Raw genomic sequence first — 7531 nt, 5'->3', positions numbered from 1 at the left:
CAAATGTAAATATTCAGTTTGCATGTGCATTTGTCGAAATGAGGAAACATTTACAATCACACGTTTTAGAAGGATTGTGCTCCTGGGCATTCAAAAAAAATTAAGCTGAAGAAGAAGGAATAGAAACACAGAGATGTGATCAAAGTGAAGATGAAACAGCCTTATTCATACACCTAAGGGCTTCCTTCGCTGTGGTTTAGAGAGAAGGGCAAGTTAGGAACTGTCTCAACCCCTTTTGTGTCTATACAGACAAATCTCTGTCTTAAGTATTACTCTAAATCTCAGTCCTGAAAACTATGGCCTGAAGCTCAAGCTGTGCAGCGGAGCTGCAGTCGCAGTCACTGCGTGAGTGAGCGCAGCTGCTCATTCCATCATGGTCCCTGCATACGGAAACTGCTGTTTTGCAGTGTGGTGGTTTGCAGTTGTACCACCCTGAACGCTGCAGTCCTACTGCAATAGTGCAAGCGAAGGATCCTAGTGTAATCTCCAAGATTTCAGAGTAATTGAAATTGATTTGCAGTTTATTATTTAGTCACTAGATGTCTCCATGTGCTGTAAGCAAACAGAGTCTACGCTTACCGGTAAACAAAGAAGAAATCGCTAGAACTAAAGTTACGTGGGGCAGTGTTTATAGGAATATAAGTGAGTTATCACTTCGTTTCCAGCTGTCTGGAATTTTCGCAAAGAAATAATTATGTTGGAAAACGCTGGCTGTATTTCCCGAACCACTTCATTGAAAGCATCTCGAATCTGATAAGGGCGCTTTTGCTTTTTTTTTTTTTTTTTTTTTTTTTTTTTTTTTTTTTTTTCAATGAGTTTGGCCCAACCTCGATGCACTGGAAACGGTGGGAGGTCCCAAACTTAAGAGAAGCCCGTTGTCAGATCTACCTCAAAGCTGACAGCCTGGGAGGCTGAGGTGCCCTGGAGTTGTGGGTCCCCAGCAAAGGGTAAGTGCTGGAACTTCACAGTCCCGCTGAGTTTCTAACCCAGGTCGACGTACTTTCCTGTGGAACAGCTGCAGGGTCTGGCTCCTTAAAACTCAGAACGTTTTTGGGTTTAGCTTGATTTTACTGCAAATCAGACTTCAAAAAAAAAGAATCCCAGAAAGCGGAATCAGATTTTCCTCCCCGGCCAGCGGCTGCCCGGGCTACGACTCCTGTAAGTAACCGCATTCTCTCTTCCCATTCAGCCCGGTGAGCCTCGATGTAACGATAACCGCCTCGTACCTTTCTGCTTTTTACTCGTGTTGCCTCTGCCGCAGGCCGCCTCTCCGTCCCCGCTGCCGTTGCGGAGACCGCACGTTGGGTCCGTCTCCCCGGGGGCTCCGCTACCTGCTCCCCCACGTACACGCGGACCTCTTGTACCTCCCCGGCAGCACCCGTGCGCTTCTGTTGTGGATTGCTTTTTTAGTTGTTTGGTTTTTTGTTGTTTGTTTTTTTTTTTTTTTTTTAAGTCGGACACGGGCATCTAACGCTGTCTTTGGTATTTCAGCGGTAATTCAGCTTTTTTCCACCCCGCCCGGAGGAGAGCCGTGGGTCAGGGCCGGGGTGCAAAGTGCCCCCACGCCTCCTCCCTCCCCCAGCCCCGGGTGCTGCAGGAGGCGGCGCCCGGTCCCTTCCCTGCGGGCGGAAGGGCCGGGGCTGCTGCCGTCCCGCCGGGCCGGGTCGGGCCGGGCCGGGCCACGCAGCTCCACGGCCGGGCCGGGCAGCGCGGCGCCAGCCGGAGCGGGGAGCGGAGCGGGGCGGGGGCGGAGCGGTCCCGGCTGGGGGCGGGGCGGGGCGGGGCGGCCGGTCTCGCTCCTCCCCCGGCGCGGGGGCGGGGGCGGCGGCGGGAGGCGGGGCCGCGGCGGCGGGGCGCAGCCGCCTCCTTTCGGGGCCGGGGATCGTCGCCCCGGGGGGGGTGGGGGGGGGGGTTTGCGGCCGCTGCCAATTGCGTAACGGCGGCAGCCGGGGCGGGGAGCGGCGGGAGGTGGCGAGAAGCCGGGCGGCCTCCCGCCGTGTCCGGGGCGGGGAGCGCCATGCCGCCGCCCTGAGCGCGCCGCCGCGCCGGGCCCAGGTGAGTGCGCGCCCGGCCGGGGACGGCGGCGGGACGGGACGGGACGGGGCTGCCGGCGCGGGCGAGCCGCCGGGGAGCGGGCCGGCCTGCAGCGGCTGCCCGGCCGGCCGCTGCGGCACCGGCCTCTTTTGTTCCCGGGGCCGGAGGGAGGGGAGGGGAGCGCAGGGAGAGCGGAGGAGGAGGAGAGGAGGGAGCGGGGGCGGCGGCGGCGGCGGGGCGGGGAGGGCCGGGCCGGGCCGGGCCGGCGGCTGGCGCAGCCGCGGCTGCCCGGAGGAACCGCCTGCTCCGCCCGGCGCCGTGCGAGCGCGTCCGGGGGGCTGGGCGCGGAGGCGGCGTGTGTCCGTCCGTCCCCGGCGCGGGTCCCCGGCGTGTGCCCGTCCCCGGCGCCTCCCGCCTGGCCGGCAGGTGCGGGCTCCGCGCCCCTCCGCGGGGCCCGGTGGCAGGTGCCGCGGCGGGGTCGTGCTGGCAGGGTCTGGTCGCTTTTGTGAGCGCTCCTGGCCAGATGCTCCCGGAATCAGGCTGGGGAGCGAGGGTGGGCTCAGCCCGTTGCCCCGGCAGCGACTCCCCGCTAGTCCGGACCTGTCCTGGTAGGCACCCCCGGGTGCCTGGGTTATTAGGGATTGCCTTCCCAGCAGCCCACTTTACTTGCCCAGAGGCATGGAAAAAAACAGAGTGGGAGCTGCGTATCTCGACCCTTCTAATAAAAGAGGGTGTGTGGTGAAGAACGCGCTACCTTTGTGCTACATTGCAGCTTGGATGAGGGGTGTGTGCTGAAGATACTGCCCTCGCTTGTATTTTAAAAGTGAATTAGCAGCACGGATTCTTTAAAGGGGAAGAGATTTTTGTATTCCCGAGTAGCTGTAAAAATGAAGTAGTGCCTGGGGCTCCACAAAGACGGTGCAATAAAGAAGATGAAGCAGTACTTCACATTTCTTGAGTGGCATCAGTCAAGTTTTGATGAATCACAGAACAAGATTTGTAACAGCTTATCTACATTGCTGATGTGAAATGGCCCATGGGTAGCAGTAGGGAGGAGGGGAGGTTCATCTTTGTTCTTAGGAGTCAGTAGCTCTCCGAGGCGCTTTGTCTGCGTGGATCCTGCGCACTGCCTGCACGAATGTGACATCTTCTGCCAGATCAAGTTTGTTGGGCCTGCTCCTCTTGCTCTCTCCCTACTAATACAGCATCCAGCGGAGTGTATGCCAGGGGCTGGAGCTGGGCAAAGTGTCCAGAAGAACAACAGTTTTATGTAAAGCACAAGTAATTGCCCGCAGCTACAAAAGAATTCGGGATGAAAAAGAAGAAAAGGGGGAGACGGGGAGACAAGAGTTCAAGAGGACTGCTGTGAGGTCCTTGGTAAAGTGAGATTGCAGAAGTGACCTCTGAAATTTAGCATCTGATCTGAACAATAGGCGTAGTGTGTGCTGTTTTGAGATGTGGATAGATAAGTTTTTCAGTGCTGAACTGTAGGGTTTTTTAAGTATGAACGTTAACACTTTAGCCTCACAGTATTTTGTGGGGAAAGTGGTGATGAGGGTTGGCTGGAAGCTTTTAACCTGTTCATCAGACTTCCTGCTTAATTGGTGGAGACACTAAGCAGTAGAGGATGGTGACCCCTGTGTGGAAAAACTGTAGTTTTCAGCAGGCCCTGTAAAATCCACTAAAGGTTTCCCAGCTGTAACTGATCCCATGACTGGAAGAGTTACCATTTGGTGGCACAGTTCACGTGTCTTCCCAGTTGACAAATGAGGGGGTGGAGCAGGGGAACTAAAAGGTTGTTTTTCCTCTAAGGCTGAATATAAAGATAGGTACAGGACAAGGAGATCTACTAGTCCTAGAAGCTTGAAGAACAAACTGGGGACTTCCTCAGTTATTTTACAGCTTGATGTTTTTTTTTAATTTTTTTTTTTTTTTAAATTCTCAGTTGATACATATTTGAATAACTTGGACTTGAAGGGAGCTTAGGAAGTTTTATTTCCTTGAGTAATGATTAGGGTGCAGTGGGACAGCTGCTTTTCAGTCTGATTTAAATACTTGAAAACAACATTCTTATTGCCAAATAGATGCCTACATACCTCGGACAATCTGGACTAGAAACATTGTTTAATTACAGATAACTTATTAATTTGCTTTTAATACCAAGCACAGTCATTAAATTCCTTTATCATGTGTCCAGTACATGCAGAAAAATCTTTATAATAAACAGTTTTAGCATGCTATTTTTGTGCATTTTCAAGTAAGCCAGTTCAGCTTCTTGCTGTGGAAGTCTTGTTTGCAGAAAATGAGCAGTGTTCTGCAGGTTGTTATTTTTCTTCCATGTGAGGAAAGAAAGATGGGTGTTAGAAATGTCAACGATGTTAAGCAGTGACTCATTTATGTTCATGTTACCTGTTGAGTATGAGGTAGCCCTTTGCTTCTTTCACCCTGGGAAGGCACTGACCTGCCTCTGTGCTAGAGTCAGAGTTCCGCATCCTCTTTGTTCTGCCTGGCACAGGAGCTGGGTAGGAGGAGGAAACTGTTCCCCAGTGTTTGCTGGTGCCTGATGCTACACTACAGCCTCCACAGCTGTAGAGGAACACCCCTGTTACCCCCACCCACAGCTAAAGGTGCTCCTCAGCTGACGGGCCACATCATGCATCTCTGCAAGGAAGCTTGTTCCACAGTGCTTGCGGCAGCTCTGTTCTTCACCTTCTGCGTGCTTGCACCAGTGATTTAAACACTGCTGATGGAAATTAATGGGGAAAATATAGTCTAGTAAATCTCACTTTCTGTAGGAGCATAGTCTGAAGTATACCGGTAAAGTTCGTTCTTTGCATTAGCAAGGCAGTTCTATAAAATCACCTAAAGTATACATCAAAATGTGATTAAAATCTGTATTGTAAATTACACTTTCTTCTTTGGAATCCAATCATGATTAGACTTGATCCATTCTCAGCTTATTTTAACTAAAAAATATTTAACTACTGATTTAACAGAGATATTTTTGGCAGGACAAGTGGGAGTGAATTGTTTGTAGATGTGGGTGTAGAAACGTACAGAAATATTTTCTTGGAATAGTAATATTGAGAAAGGAAGTGGTAAAGGAGTAGAAAACTACATACCTTGAAGAAAGATGTGAGGGAGAAAAGTGATGTATTTGCCAATATGGAAAGGAAATACTGAAGACATTAAAGAGTGCATACTTTAGAACCTGTAATTCATTTTATTCCTTTGTTGTGAAGTAGGTTAACAAAAGACAATGTACTAGTAGCTTTTCGATCTTTTTGGTGCATGGGATTAAGGAGAAGGGAAAAAACCCAACACCTAACAACACAGAAGAGTAGTGCAGTCATGCAAAATGACTAGCTATACCTGGCAGGATATTGCAGGGCTTGGCTGTTGGGTGCAAAGTTCTTGGAGTTTCCTAGAAAGGAATTTACCACAGTAATCCAAAATATGAATGGAGCCACTAGCTCAGCAGAATGCATTACTAAATGGTGGATTAGAAGGTTTTGTTTTGCTTTTTGAAGACTTGCTTCTGTTTTGAGATATCCCAAATATGCTGTTTGTGATTTTTATAAAAGGGAAATGATGGAAGATGTTTTTTTCTTTTCTAAAATTGTGCAAGAGTTTTATGCTGTGTAAGTTAAATCATTCTATGTTATTCACCAGGCTTTCGACTCGCATAGTTCTGTGATTCCTGTGATACCTTAGAGCCATTGGGGATGTTGGCATTCATACAGTCAAGTTATCCTGTGTTGGCTTAGCTGTAGAAACTTTTCACAAGACTCTTACTTTTAAGGCTTTCTGCTCTCACTGTTTTTGCTGGTATGCGCCCTGCCCTTCTGCTGGAGGCTACCGATCCTACAGCAAAATTAAAACTGCTCATATGTTTCAGCTACTGTGTGTTGGTCCAGCACGTTAATTTAGGCCATCAGGTAGAGGTGTATTTTGTGCTGATAATGTCAACAGACAATTGCAGTGGCTGAGCTGAGGGGGGATTTGGCCCTTAAAGGAGGCGGTGATTTTTGGAAAAGTGGCAGCAGAAGACAACAGCTAAAAGAGATCTTAAAGCACAGTAGAAGAATGGCCACATCCTATCAGACAAACTGTCCATCCAGACAATTACCCAGTGTCTGACAGTGATGAGTAATAGATGTCTGGTGAAGTTACTACATAATTATACTTCTGCTTCCAGCTTCCAACAGCCTACAGTTCAAGGACTTCCTAAGCTCGGGGCAGTATTATTTATGCAACAATCCTCTACTGACTTCTGTTCTGTGACCTTGTTGCTGTTTGAACCTACATAAACTCTTGAAGTCCATAGCATCCAGCACTAAGTCAGGTTCAGAAACCTCTTTATGTCTGCTCCCCACCCCCCAACCCCCCCCTCCGCCTTGGGAGAGACATGAACAGTCATTGCATTCTCAGTGCTACTTCTGACTGTATGGACCCGTGTCATATATCCTCTCCCTTAGTCATCCTTATCCAGGATGAAGAATCCTTTAGGGGTTCAAACACCTAAGAGTTGCTGATGTCACAGCTGTTTGCTCAGTGGATGTGATTTGGAGCCCTTAGCTTAATTATCTTTTCATGCAAACTCATTTAACTTGGCTCATGCAAATGAAAGACAACTCTAAAAGAATATGGGTGTGCAACTAGCAACTCGGCTTCTCAGGCAGCATTGCTTGCTTCGTGGCTGATTGACAGCTAAAAACTGTAGAGACAATCCTTCAAGTAAGCAGAATAAGGGGTGGCATATTATTTACTGAAATTTGAGTGGGACGGAAAAAAGTTATAAGTATTTGAGGGCTTTGCCTGAGAGGAAAACCAGGATAGGTAAAAAGAACCAGGATGAAGAAGAAAGAAATGCATATACTGATATGGAAGAGAGTATGTTATGCTACGGATTTGTGCTTTAAATATAATTTAAGTATGACAAACTACTGATTATTATGTGATTCTGTCAATAAACTCGGGAGTTTCTTGGAGTATTTATGCTTATGCCTGTTGACTAAAGCTAAATATGGCATCTGACTCTTGCCCACTGCCTGTTACATACTGTACTGTCATATATGCTTATAATCTATGGGATCTCTTCTAATATAGTAAGAAGAAAAGAGGTATCTAATCTCACCTTCCTACTCTTGAATGGATTGCAGGCCGGATCTCTGTTTCATCAGTGATTCAAGGTAGTGCCAGAACTGAACTTCACTTCTCCGAAGTGTGTTACCATTACATAGAGAATTTTTGTTCAGTGAGTCCTAAGCTGTAGCTGTTTTGGATGGGATTTGTGTTCTTCTAGGGACTGCATCTGTAGGTACCACTTCTTCTTATCACCAGTATGAGAAGTAGTTTAAAAAATTTTTTTTCCTGTTTTAAGGGTTTTTTTTCCCTACCATCTTCTTCAGCTTCTCTAAGATGAATGCTGAAAATATGTTATTTTCACATGGAAGCTGTTGACTTAAACAGAGCTATTTATTTGCTTAAAAGTAGG

At 48.4% G+C, this 7531-nt stretch overlaps 1 protein-coding gene across 3 annotated transcripts in view; it reads left to right on the top strand.

The window, feature by feature from the left end:
• Positions 1 to 888: 888 nt before the first annotated feature.
• CEMIP2 (cell migration inducing hyaluronidase 2) overlaps positions 889 to 7531 on the top strand; it is a 52568-nt gene continuing 45925 nt past the window's right edge. The window contains exon 1 of one of the 3 annotated variants that reach the window (XM_049795475.1): positions 889 to 947. The gene's annotated coding sequence lies outside the window, so the exon portion shown is untranslated. Of the gene's footprint in view, positions 948 to 1086; positions 1159 to 1953; positions 2056 to 7531 lie in introns of those variants that run through there. The other 2 variants (XM_049795474.1, XM_049795472.1) reach the window with 2 other exon arrangements.

The sequence above is a fragment of the Accipiter gentilis genome, chromosome Z, assembly GCF_929443795.1.
Source record: "Accipiter gentilis chromosome Z, bAccGen1.1, whole genome shotgun sequence".
In the NCBI taxonomy this organism is placed as follows: Eukaryota; Metazoa; Chordata; class Aves; order Accipitriformes; family Accipitridae; genus Astur; species Astur gentilis.
Note: the sequence above shows the minus strand (reverse complement) of the source record. Positions and strands in the feature narration are given on the sequence as shown.